At 37.1% G+C, this 13,654-nt stretch overlaps 1 long non-coding RNA gene across 1 annotated transcript in view; it reads right to left on the bottom strand.

The window, feature by feature from the left end:
* Positions 1-2,141: 2,141 nt before the first annotated feature.
* The window catches only part of LOC130592290 (uncharacterized), a 28,382-nt gene continuing 16,869 nt past the window's right edge, over positions 2,142-13,654 (bottom strand). The window contains exons 3-4 of the long non-coding RNA XR_008970509.1: positions 13,095-13,211; positions 2,142-2,377 (exon numbers count right to left, since the gene is read on the bottom strand). This is a non-coding gene — a long non-coding RNA (uncharacterized LOC130592290). The remainder of the gene's footprint in view (positions 2,378-13,094; positions 13,212-13,654) is intronic.

The raw sequence follows: 13,654 nt of genomic DNA, 5'->3' as shown, positions 1-13,654 counted from the left end.
TGTTCTAGCCCATTTCACAGTGTCAAACACAGAAAGCCATCAAGAACCAACTGGATTCACCAAGGTACAAAAAGTACAGCTACGGTCTGACTGCTGAGCAAAACCAATCAGCCTTTAAAATAAACCAACAAAAAATAACACAGGTTGTTAATCAGCCATTGGATCATCTATCATCCAACTACAGATCATAGAATCATAGAATAATTAGGGTTGGAAAGGACCTTAAGATCATCTATTTCCACCACCACCACCCCCCCCCCCCGCTATGGGCAGGGACACCTCACACTAAACCATATCACTCAAGGCTCTGTTCAACCTGGCCTTGAACACTGCCAGGTATGGAGCATTCAAAACCTCCCTGGGCAACACATTCCAGTGCCTCACCACCCTAACAGGAAAGAATTTCCTCCTTATATCCAATCTAAACTTCCCCTGTTTAAGTTTTAACCCATTACCCCTTGTCCTATCACTACAGTCCCTAATGAAGAGTCCCTCCCCAGCATCCCTATAGGCCCCCTTCAGATACTGGAGGGCTGCTATGAGGTCTCCACGCAGCCTTCTCTTCTCCAGGCTGAACAGCCCCAACTTTCTCAGCCTGTCTTCATAGGGGAGGTGCTCCAGTCCCCTGATCTTCTCTGGACTTGTTCCAACAGTTCCATGTCCTTTTTATGTACACCAGAACTGTACACAATACACCAAGTGAGGTCTCCAAGTGAAGTGATAATTACACATTTTAGCGCTCTTCACACTCATAGCTAAGAGATGAGGTACTTGTCTTTAATACCACTTTATCGATGACACTAATTGAAGTTTGTAGAGAAAGTCTCCTCAGAAACACATTATCTTTACAGGAATAAAAAGATTTTTCATGATGAGTAAAATATTAAAAACATTTGTAAGATTTGCATATAGCCAAGAATCTTCATTTTACTGAGTCTCACCATGACTTAAATCCATAAATAGGTTTTCTTAAAATCATTAGTTTTACTGTCTATGCAGTAGACATTCTTTTATTTGTTGTACAAATAAGAAGCAGCTTAAAATCAATTTTCTGAGACTCAAGTTGCTTTTTCTTTTTTTGTTTTATTTTTTTTTTGCTTATGTGTTATTAGGCAACTTTTTTGAAAAGTAAAGAATAAACAGAAATTTGTCTTCAGAAAATAAGTATTTCAACCGTATAAAATATTACAACCATTATAAAAGCTGCCTGAATCCCTATTTGGTAATGGTACTGATCTCTTGGAGGCAGAATTTGCCTGGTGCTATCCAACTTCAAAGTTAACTAGTTTCAAAGGTGAAAAAATAAGTACATGGATATGCAGAGACTGATCATCCCCAAGAACTCAGTTGAATTTTGAAAATTTTCTGTGTTAATGCTCCGTCGGCCACATCCCTACATATTCAGTTCACTCAAAGTCTTTCACATGACTTCAGGTGACTTCACAGTTCCAATAGCTCTTATTCTCGTTGGCAAAACAGTTATACTTGTGGTCCTGGGAACAGAAAGGAGAAGAGTGCCCAATCGCTATTCCTGACCCTTCACAGAACAATCGATATCCCACACAGATAAACAATGGTTGTATGAAACACTGTTGTTCCATGAATGTTCCTTCTTTCTCATCTGTATGATAAGGAAACTTTTGTGTTCACCTTTGATGGCTTTTCAAAAAAACACAGATTTTTATGGGCTTTGAGAGTTTCTAAAAAAACCTAGTAAACAACAGCGAAGTTTCAGTACTACTCCTAATACAACAAAATGACTGGTTTTCATCCAGGAGTTGTAGAGAAGATACATATTAAAAAAAAAAAAAAACTAAAGTAACAATTTCAGGGTTTGTTTATAGAGGTTTTTAAACATTAAGAAACATTACAAATCTAAAGAAATATGTGAAGCAGTATCACTGCACTGTCATAGTACGTTTATTTTTGATCCACACAGTAGAAACTGCCACTTAACTGAAAACATTTGGACATTACCACAAACAGTGACAGTGAAACGGTCTGCTTTCATGACAGGTCAATGAATCAAAATTTTATAAGCGGCCACTTTCCTCTCAGAATTTAAGCTTGACCTTAATTCTTTTTTCTGAATCTGAAGACAACTAGAAAATTCTGAACAAGTGCAAGCTGATGACAATAAAAAAAAAGGCAAAAAAACAACCCCAAAACCACAAAAACAGAAATAGTTGAAAGTTATGTACTGCTACTGATTAACACTATTTATACCACACAAAGGTAGAGAACTGCTCAACTTCTTCCTAACTTCTTATTGGGGGTCTCATGAGGAGCTGGCAGATGGGACAGAACATCTGATTTTACCCAAGCAGACCTGTAGATAAAATACAAGCTGAAATCCCAGGAGGCATTTAAGCTTAGTCTAGGACAAGAAAATATTCCAGATAATCTTTGCTGGACATAAATACACTTAGGTCTTAATAAATGAATTACACCTTCTATTGTGAGCAACCAGGGAAAAAAAGTTAGAAATGTAAAAAAAATGACACTGTAATATTACACAAAAAAAGTCTTCGTATCCACAAATGAAAAGGTATTTGCAGAAAGAACTAGTTTGTATATATATTATTGAACTATTTTAGTTACATTGCCTACATAATGCTTTTTATATTTTGAACTAATGTGTTTTGACTTTTATTAATGCTCTTTACATAGCTATTTTCAGTGACATTAGTATAAAAATGGTTTAGGACCTAATCATTTTTTCCCGGGAAACAAAATTTCTTGATCATTTTAAAAGGATTCAATCCACAACATTTGTTAGGTCAATTGTCATTATATTTCCAAGACATGAAGAATGAGACAAATAAGGACCTGATTTTTCTTTCTCAGCAATACAAAAAACTTCAACGTGTGCAATTCTGCCATTATTTCCCAACAGTTTTGCCATGCTTTCTGTCATATTCACACTGAAATGTGCCACAGTGGTGGAAAGACTGAGTGCATACATCATGAACATAACTGAAGTATGCTGAAGACTGCCATTCTGAGACATTAAATGCAGGTGCTAAAATGCACCTTGCAGTGTTTTCCTGCAAATAAATGCAAGCCTCGTAAGTACTGATGATAAAAGTCAGTCTCTCATAGCTCTGTACTTTTATAATACCAATGTACTGCATAATACAAACCAGTAATCCTAGATAAATGTATACTATATGCTAGCTCTACAGTTTTTTGGCATGTTCTGATGCCAATTTTTACTGTGGGCATCTCACTAGGTATTTCAACTAATGTTACATATCCAAGAAACAGCATTACATTAGTATACACACCTGTTCTTCGGCTTCACCACTGCAGAATCTTCTAAACAAATTATTAATCACCCATGGTTTATTAATCTGTTTCAGCGCAGTCGTTACTTCCTACAGGAATTATCTGTTTACCAGTTATCAGTGAGAACTCAAGAGATACTCTTCTTCACGTTTATTGGGTATTTACCTTCCAACACAATGCTCTACATCAACAAAGTAGCTACTGAGCTGCTCTTTTACTTACTTCATCAGAAAGTTAGGGACTGTAGAAGCAGTAACATATTACATCTACTCCCATTTTGAAATAGAAACTTACAGATAGGAAACAGTGCTCTGAAGCTCACTAAATCAAAAAAGGTCATTACCTAACCTCTGGCTATTGCTTCAGTCTGCCTACCAAATTCAGCTGTTCATCACCTCTCAGAACATGGGCCACAACTGCTGTTTCTTTGACCATGACCTTGAGAAAGCACCTACAGGTCCTTACTGAAATTAGTATATCCAAATGTTCTACCAAGTGTTTTAATATTTTAAACTAAGCATATTTCAACAGTAGTAAAATTGTTCAGTTGACATGCCTGAAGGACAGGATATCGTTCAGATGGACCTGGACAAGGTCCCACTGAGAAGTGGGCCCATGAGAACCTTACAAGCTTCAACAAGGCAAGTGCAACCTCTTGCATGTGGGTCGGAGCAATCCCTTGTATCAGTACAAACTGAGGGATGAAGGCATTGAGAGCAGTCCTGCAAAGGGGGACTTCGGAGTAGTGTTGGATGAACATGAGCCAGCAGTGTGTGCTCACAGCCCAGAAAGCCAACTGTATCCTGGGCTGCATCAAAAGAAGCACGGGCAGTGAGTCGAGAGAGGTGATTCTGCCTTGCTAGTCTGCCCTGGTGACACACACACCCCCACCACCCAAGAGTACTGTGTCCAGCTCTGGAATCCTCATTACAGAAACAACCTGGACCTGTCCATGGGGATGGAACATTTCACCTACAAGGAAAGGCTAAGAGAGTTGGGGTTGTTCAGCCTGGAGAAGAGAAGGCTCTGGGGAAATCTTCTGCAGCCTTCACTATTTAAAGGGGCCCATAAGAAAGATGGGGACAGACTTTTTAATTGGGCCTGTAGCAACAGAAAAAGGGATAATGGGGTTAAACTAAAAGAGGGGAGATTCAGACTAGATATAAGGAAGAAATTTTTTATGACAAGGGTGACAAAATACTGGAACAGATTGTCCAGAGAGGATATAGGAGCCCCATCTCTGAAAACATTCACGGTCAGGTTGGAAAGGGCTCTGAGCAACCTGAGGTAGTTGAAGATGTCCCTGCTTATCACAGGTGTGTGGTACCTGATGACTTTTAAAGGTCCCCTTCAAAAAAATATTTTATACCACGATAGCAACAATTAAATTACGCAATATATGAATACTCTAATAAATTAAGTATACTGTCACTGAAAGGGGACAAGGGAGGGAATACAATGTGGCTTACCATTATGTAATATTCAGCTTTGTCTACTGATGTAACTAGCACTATTATTATTAATAATGACTGGCATTATAGTAATGAGTTCAAGATGGAAGCTATTACCAGTCATCCAAAAATTATGCTAGTGGCTTAAAGAGATTACTTATTAAATGAAATTAGGCCTGGTTACAAATACTTCTTAAAAGACCAGTTTGCCTTTTCCCTTGCCAAAATCAGTTACAAAGGTGATTTTTCAGCTAAATTCTGCATGCTTGCTCACAGAAGACCTCAATATCTCAGGGAGTACAGAATCAGCACATGGAGGTCCTAGGCCTTCATCTGTGCACCTTTTCTCACATTCCTTTAGCAAAGAAGCTACAGTAAACTGTAAATACAGAAATAGCCATCTCCACCAGACTGCCTCTGAGGTCAAAAAACAAGCGCCAGGTTTGGTTTTATTTGTGTTTTTTAATAAAAAACAGCTATACATTACCCAGGTAAAGGTCTGTGAAGCAGGTAAGGATGACATACATTTCTCATATCCCCTACCTTAACCTATTTGCCTACTGAAGGAACTAATAATCACTATAGGAAGATAACTGCAGTAGGACACGTAAGTATTTCAGGGAAACTAATTTACCTTTCTAGATGAAAGCAGAAATCATAAATCATAAATGAAAGCCTTCCAAAATGCATGCTCTTCCCTATGAAGGAAGTTGATTATAATTATAGAGACTACTTCTGGTTGATAATAAAGATAATACATTTGCCTGTAAATTTAAACTGGAAAAAATTCTGTTCTGGGTGTGTTACTCACAGCACATGTGCATGACATCCTTTTGTCATAAAAAGCACAAGTAAGACTTTGATTATATCTGGCAAAATCCACCGTTCATTAGATTTTTCTTATTTCCATTACGTATTTTCCTTTCCTTGGCGAGGATGTCAACTGCTCAGCCTGCCACACCAGGGCTTGCACAGAATCTGGACAACCACTACAAAATATTCTGCATAAATAAGATCCTGGTTTCAAAATAGGCCTCTTCCCTGGTGCCTTAATGCTCTAAATAGTTCTGGACTTTAATGTGCAGCATAAAAGAAGACCTAGTCCTAGTGGCTAACTGTTGAGGTTGCTAACTGTTTTCTTTCATGTACTACACATAGGAGATTTGAGAGACTTTAATACATGTTGCTTCATGACAAAATGTCTGGAAGATGTTAATTAACATACATACAAAACCCCCTACATTTGCATCTCTACTTGCAGACTGAAATAAATTAAAGAAGGTAAAAAAAAAAAAAAAATCCTCAAAAGATAGGTACAAGAGACCCTATCAACTATCAGAATTATCAAGAATATTGTCTTTGAAACCTACACAAGTGTACTAATGAGCTTTCTACTTTTGGTCCTCCAAAGAAATACAATGTTTCAAGGTACCAGTAATGGTGAGTTTTTTGTTGTTGGGTTGCTGGATTTTTTTTAGTTGGTTGCAGGGGTTTTGGTTTGTTGGGGTTTTTTTGTGGGGTGGGTGTTGGTTTTGTGGAGGTTTTTTTTTTTGGTCATAGTTCTGTTAAAAAGAAAAAATACATCTATGTAAGGTCATATAAGGCTTTGCCAAAGCAAAGCCATTTATTTCAGCTTGACCACCGGAAATCTAGGTTCCACAAAGATGTTTCACTTACAGCTTTTAGAGTTTGTGTGCATACATAATTATGTATTTTTCCAAACCTATTATTCACATACATATTATATAAACATATGCACGTTACTTTCATGTATGCGTAAATCCTCTCCTAGACAGTATAGCTACTACCTAGAAGGCCAAGTAAGTTGCAAATATGCAAAGCAACTAGCTGCTAAATAATGTTTACTCTTAGCTTTAAATGATATTCCTAAAACAAATTAATCTTAATCATGTGCCATCCCTAGAAACATTCAAGACAAGGCTAGATGTCCTGGACTACCTGATCTAGCTGAAGATGTCCCTGCTCATTGCAGGGAGGAGTGTGCTAGATGACCTTTAAAGGTCTCTTCCAATCCAAACTATTCTATGATTCTCTGTCCTGGGTTCAGCAGTAGCAGTCATTTTTCTCCTCCTTGGTAGCTGGTGCAGTGCAGTGTTTTGACTTTCAGCTCGGGAACAGAGCTGACAGCGATGTTTTGGTTTGGCCAAGGACTTTGTGAGCCTCATGCTCTGCCAGGGAGGAGGGGAAGCCAGGAGGAAGCAGAGACAGGACACCTGACCCAAACTGACCAAAGAGGTATTCCATACCACAGCACATCATGCCCAGGAGGTAACTGGGAGTTAGCCGGAAGGGCTGAGACAGCAGGGTTGGAGGAGGTATCGGTCGGAGCTTGGTCGGGCTTGGGGGGCGAGTTATCGGTCAGCTGGTGCTGAGGTGTTGTATTCTCTTCCCTTGTTATTTACTTTATCATTATTATCATTGGTGGTAGCAGTAGTGATCTGTGTTATACCTTAGTTACTAAACTGTTCTTATCTCAACCCGTGGGAGTTGCATTCTTTTCGATTCTCCTCTCCCTCCCTCCGGGAGTAGGGGGAGGGAAAGAAGGGGGGGGGGGGGTGAGTGAACGAGTTACCTGACTGGGTTTAAACCACTACATTCTCTAAGTACAATTTAGGAATGACTCATCCATTTTAAATAGCAAAAAACAGAATTGTCTAACTTAGATTTTGAATGTATTTGTTCTAATGACAAAGAAGACCACTACTGTCTTCTAACCTTGACTGCTATAATTTTACCTATGAATTCTGCATAAACAAATAATTACATGAAATACAAACAGTTAAGAGTGTTTCACTTACTTTAAAACAGTGAACCCAAAGTACAGACTTCAGGGATTTTAATTTTTTTTATAAGTTTTAAATCTAATTGCCATGTTTGTCAGTTTGTGTTTGCCGTATCTGTCTGCCAGCAAGAGACAGTGACCACTTACAGATTACAAAGTACACCAAATGTAGTATATATGCCACTTCTCCACAAGAGCTTGTTGGTAGCTTTGATCGACTTCTTTTTGATTACACCACAATCACCTCATTCCACTTTAGCTACTCTGATTCTCTCTCCAGGGGTCCAGATGTCATTGCTGTATACCTTAGCAGATGAATCAGTTTTCCTTCTGTTAAATCCTCTTCCTGGGAAGATGAATCTACTCATTGATTTTGACCAAAGACTGGTTTTTAAAAAGGGTAAAAGAGACTTCTGACCTTTCAGATGATCAGATTAAGGTGGTTATTTTCACATTATTAAGTAATCAGGGAAGAAATACATTAAGCAAGAGTTTAGTTCACAGGCTGCTTTGCTGGCTTCTAAACTGTTGTGTGCTGACAGCTAACCTAGATTCCATTTCTTCCTTTTCCTCTGAACCACAAGGGAAGCTAAAATGCATTTTCACATTGCATTTTGCCTAAAGGCTCTCAGTAAAATTTAATTTTCTTACTGCATTGATTTTTCCATTATAAGTTGTAACAGTCTAATGATATCTCGTAAGAATTTTTACTGTTGAGAAAAAGGGATGTGAATGATTTAGCAATAGTAACTGCAAGTGCTAGAAGATTTATTCTTGTTTTCTTTAGAACCTTCGACAGGTTCTTTTTGATGAGCAGTTGCTGAAAAGCTCTATGCCATATCTCCATCCATTAGATGGTTTGAAGATAGGTCTTTAGCCTGCTTAAGGCTAATATGTGATCCAGTTTCCTCAAAACCTCTTCTTCCACTGTAACTTCTAAAAATCAAAAATAAAGCTTTCTAATTGTGGAGCTGAAAATGGTGCTTAAAAATTAATGAGCCACATGGAAACAATGCAACAGGGAGACTAAAAAAAGCCAATGGTTTCTGTCTTGCAGACCACATTACGCTCACTGAAGACTGACATCTTATCCTTGTTATCCCTTCAAGTTTGTCATGTTTTTTCCTTATTCTGGACAAACAAGACAAAGAAATATGACATGCTCCCTGGAAAAAGAAAAGTTGCAGATTGACTCTTTCCTTCAAAACAATTGTACTGCCACCAAAGCTGTAGAAATCATGTCTAAAAACAACTGGTGTGATACACTACGAAACAAAAAGAAGTGCCAGAATGAGTACAGCACAGGTTTGCAAGTCCCTGTGTTTCACAGCTGTAAGAGATTTTCTTATTTACTTCACTCTGACAAAAGTTTGATAGACAGAGATGGAAAAAATGTACAAATGTACAATATACTACTAAGTTAAGTAAGACAACAGAACCTGTTGTCTGTTTTTCTTGGCAAACAGTAGTTTGATTGGTATTTTTCTCCAGCTTTTCTACAAATTTGCAGAAAACTAGAATAGTGGCCAGCTTCCTGTTTTCTGTGTCTTTCTTCCACAGTGTTCACAGAAGTAACAAGATGAGCTTTAATACAAATGCTGAAAGTAAGTAAAGTCATATTCTCATACATAGTCAAGTCATCTGGGTTCTTCAGGGGCATGTTCTCATTTTTTTTTCAACCCTGCAAAATAAATTGAGCTGAAGAACAGACCTTACAAAGAACAATACAGATCTGAAATGTTCCCACTACAATTCCCACAAAGCACCTAAGCAACTTTACAATCTCAGTCAGAGGATTTTTGTCATTGCTGTTTGCTTATTTTTCCTGGAAAGGTTTGGGGTTTCTTTTTCTAATTTGTTTTGCTATAGAAAACGGGTATTTTTCATAACTCAATCACAATTTTCTGAGAAGATAAAATTTTCATGGTAAATACTTGACAAGCACTGATTATACATTACATCCAGAATGACAATTTTGTCAAGAGTACTAAAACATTTAACTGAAGCTTAACTAAACTTCTGTAGTGCTTGGGACTACCCACTCTTACCTGTCATAAAAATAAATTAACATAAGTATCAAAAAAGGAGTTACACATAGCTTTTTAAATTCCTTACAACTATAGGATTTTAAACAAAAGCAGCTCACATTGTACAGTGAATATAATATCATAATTAGACAGAATCTGTTCACTATCCTGCATTAAGAGTGGGCCAAATAAATTTTTTTTTTATACTTCATTGGACTGACAGATCTTGCTTGAAAAAGAGAGCTAGACATGACATAAAGGAAAGATGCATCAAATTTAGGTTCTTTATTGCTGAAGTACTATAGAAATACTTCTGTACAATAATTTAGATGACAGATTTTGCATGCTTGCATGATCTGTGGAATTATTATTCTTTTTTAGACAGCACTATCTCTGCTGTTCAGTAAAACTGTACATCAATACACCTACTCCATTGGAGAAGCTGATTCTGACATTCCAGACTCTTATTTTTAGAATTGCCAGAGCTTTATCCTCTCTCTACATAATGGGGATGCCAATATATTAAAGGGCAGAAACACTCACCCCTTCTTCTCTGGCACCACTTCAAGTGTACAAATCAACCCTGAATTTTTGAAAATGAAACACCACACTTTAAATTCAGCCCAAATTTAATCATTTTCTACTTCTGCCTCTGCTAGGGTTTACAGTCATTCTGCTGTTAATGCAGAACAGACTTTGTGCTAACAATAGACATCTTGAGAGAGTGGGAAGAGTTTCACTTCTCCCTTTCACTTGAATCTAGCTTCTCGGACAAAAACAAATAAGTGTGTTAGCTCCTCACACATGGGAATAATCCCTGTCAACACAGTCTCAGCACAAGCAACAGCACTAAAACTCAGCAGCTGCAATGCAATACTCCTTCCTCCTCAATTCTTCCATCCATACCCAGAAAATTACTTCTTCTCAAATGAGACATTATCTCAAACAGCTCAGAACATCCACACTGCCTGAAACCAAAGGCCAAACAGGGACAGTAACAGTCAGATGCTTTAATGCTCAGTATTTGCCATTGTCTCAAAACACGTTCATAAAAAAGAAGAAATAAAAGAAGAAAAAAAAAATAAAAAAGCACTGCTTAAACAAAGTTAGTCATCTCAGTGGAGATTATGTAGTAAATTATAATCCCTAAACCGTTTTATCACTGCTAAGGATAGGCACAATGTATCTGTTTGAAAAAGAAAGCTTTGCTAGCAAGCATGTAATGTTTCTGGGTGCAAAAGGTGGTGACATACTACTCTTCTATGAAGAGGGCAGGCAAAAACCAAAGAACAGAAACTACAGAACTGAATTAAAAGAAATAAAAAATTAATTTCCTGAGAGATTATACTTAAGTACCCATAACAAAAAAAAAAAAGATAAACTCTAAGGAGCCAAACATGCAACACAAATCTGCCCTACACAGCAAAGTATGCCAGTAACTTTAAACGAAGTTTGGATAAGATTTTGACATGTATTTGGTTCTTATATGATGCTCTCTGTTGGCTGAGTAATCAATAGTTTGAACATCACAGAATTTTTTTCTTACAAGTACATAATTTCATTATAGACAATGTCAAACATTAAGACCACCCCAGTGTAATTTATAAGTCAAGACATGGAGGGATATATATAAAAACAGTACTGTTGTTTTAATAGTATACTATTACATATGTATTATGTGTTAATAGTATGCTAAAAGTATACTAAAAATTGGAAAAGATTTATAGCAGTTTAAGTATATAACAGGAAAAGAAACCTTAATAAAAAATACGCACACTTGAAAAATCTCATCTAGAAGATAAAATCATCATCTGAAAGCTGTAAAACAAAAAAAAAAACACCAAACAGGGGTTCAGTTTAAGTCATCCTGCTTTTCTGCATACTATACCACCTCTTCTGTGACTGGCCTAAATACACAATTCTAGTTATTCAGCTGCATGAATGTTTTCTGAAGGACACTGATGAGCAAACTGTAAGTCACCAATTTAGTTAATGTGTCAGAAAAATAAAACAAAAAATGAAATCTGTTTCTATACAAACTGATCTCTTAAACTGTGATTTAAGAACGTTTAGAAATATGTCTTTCAGTTGTTAAATAATTCATGTCTTAAAATGAAGAAACTCAAGACCGCATTGGGTACAGAATAATTCAAAAATCAGAATCTGAATTCTGCTATCTTTATACACAGAAGTCAAGTCCAGTTTCTTGAGGTGTTTTGTAATGTGTCTGAGACTATAAAAAGTCACTGCATTCACACATGGAAGTGCTGAACACAGAAATATCTTGTGGGGTTTTACTAGGGTCATCCTGTTAAGATTTCTGCTTGGTTTTAATCGTTACAAATGACCTAGATTGTTAAATTTGCTGATAATACAATATTCAAAGAAAAAATGCATACTTAGCAAGTAGTAAGTCAAGTTTAAATGAATTCTGATTTTTTCTGTATCTAGGTTGACAAGCAGAAACTGAAATTTAATGCTGACAAATGTAAACCAATAAAAGCTGAATATAAAAAATATGCATGAACATTTTATGAATAGATTTGCACCCAAACAAGAAAGCTGTCCTCCTTCTGCCTCAAAAAGAGCCAAAAAAGAAAAAAGGAAAAAGAAAAAAAGTGTTTATTCCTATAAATATGTCAAAGCAAGATAAGGAAGCCATTCAAAATGCTTCAGAATTGCAAGTTGCATATGCGTCAAGTTGCAAATTCATCTGCCAAGCTCTTATTTGAATATTCTGTGAACTTTCCACCACAGCATTAAAAATATTGTATTTTCACACTTAATCACTGAAGTAAAATGTGTCTGATTTCATATGTGAAATAAATCTGAAAAATAAACAAATGAAAATCCCTAGAGTGCTGTGTAAGGATAAGGAAGTGATTTTGCACACCAAATTGATTAATAAAGCAGCCTCACTTCAGAATTTCAGAAATGTTGGGTGAAGGGAGAAGTACTTTGAATAAAACTTCGACTACAAAAATCACAGAATAGTTTATCTTTGAAGGAACCTTAAATAACACCTATTTCAACCCCCCCCCATGGACAGGGATACCTTCCACTAGATCAGGTTGCTCAAAGCCCCATCCCACCTGGCCTCGAATACTAAGGATGGGCCATCCACAACTTCCCTGGGCAACCTGCTCCACTGTCTCACCACCCTCACAGTAAAGAGCTTCTTTGTAGTATCTAATCTAGATCTACTCTCTTTCACTGTAAAGCCATTCCCCCTTATCCTGTCACTACATGCCCTTGTAAAAAGTCGCTCTCCAGATTTCTTGTAGGGCTCTTCAAAGAGGTACTGGAAGCCTGCTAAAAGGTCGCCCCTGAGCCTTCTCTTCTCCAGGCTGAACAATCTTATCTCAACTTGTCTTCATAGGAGAGGTGCTCCTTTAAATGATGAAAAAAATATATGAATGACTGGGAAACAAAAATCATTCATGCTTGTAGATTATTTCTTCTCTTCCTTTTCCCAAGAGAGGGCTGGGTGGAATCTCAGCTGTAGACTGGTCTCTTGCTTATTACCTTTCTTATCCAAAAATAAAGTTTGTCTGGAGATTACATGATCTCTTGCTTTGTTTTCAGAATGATCTCTCCCACTCACCTTAGGCAGGACCACAAAAACTGAAACAAATAGTGGTACTAAAAGAAACCACCATATATATATATATAATATATATATATAAAAATTTAAGAAATACCTTTCTGTGGCCTATTAGAAACCTGCAGAATTTCAAGCACTAAGCTGCACCTTCATAAGATAGATCTGTGTTTGCTTACCAAACCATACATACCTGGTTTAGACAGTCTGTTTAACCTAGATGTCTACTGTTTTGGAAAAATCAATTTTGGGATTTAAAGTAACAGTATCCCACGAGAAGTCGCAGACAACAAGTTTCACACATGCTGGACATACAACGTTCTTAAATCTTTTGCTCCAATACTCTTGTAGCAAGACTTGTTACAAGTCTGCTGTCATTCACATAACAGAATCCTCTGGCTGTGGCAGGACCCCAGCTCTTCTGCCAGGAGAAATGCAGACGAGAAAAATACTTACATAATAAAGTACATATTTCATTGTTTTT

Source organism: Pezoporus wallicus, unplaced genomic scaffold (assembly GCF_028554395.1).
Source record: "Pezoporus wallicus isolate ANWC-B61680 ecotype Strahan unplaced genomic scaffold, APGP_CSIRO_Pwel_v1 contig_2574, whole genome shotgun sequence".
NCBI classification, from domain to species: domain Eukaryota; kingdom Metazoa; phylum Chordata; class Aves; order Psittaciformes; family Psittacidae; genus Pezoporus; species Pezoporus wallicus.
This window is presented reverse-complemented; position numbering and strand designations above follow the sequence as displayed.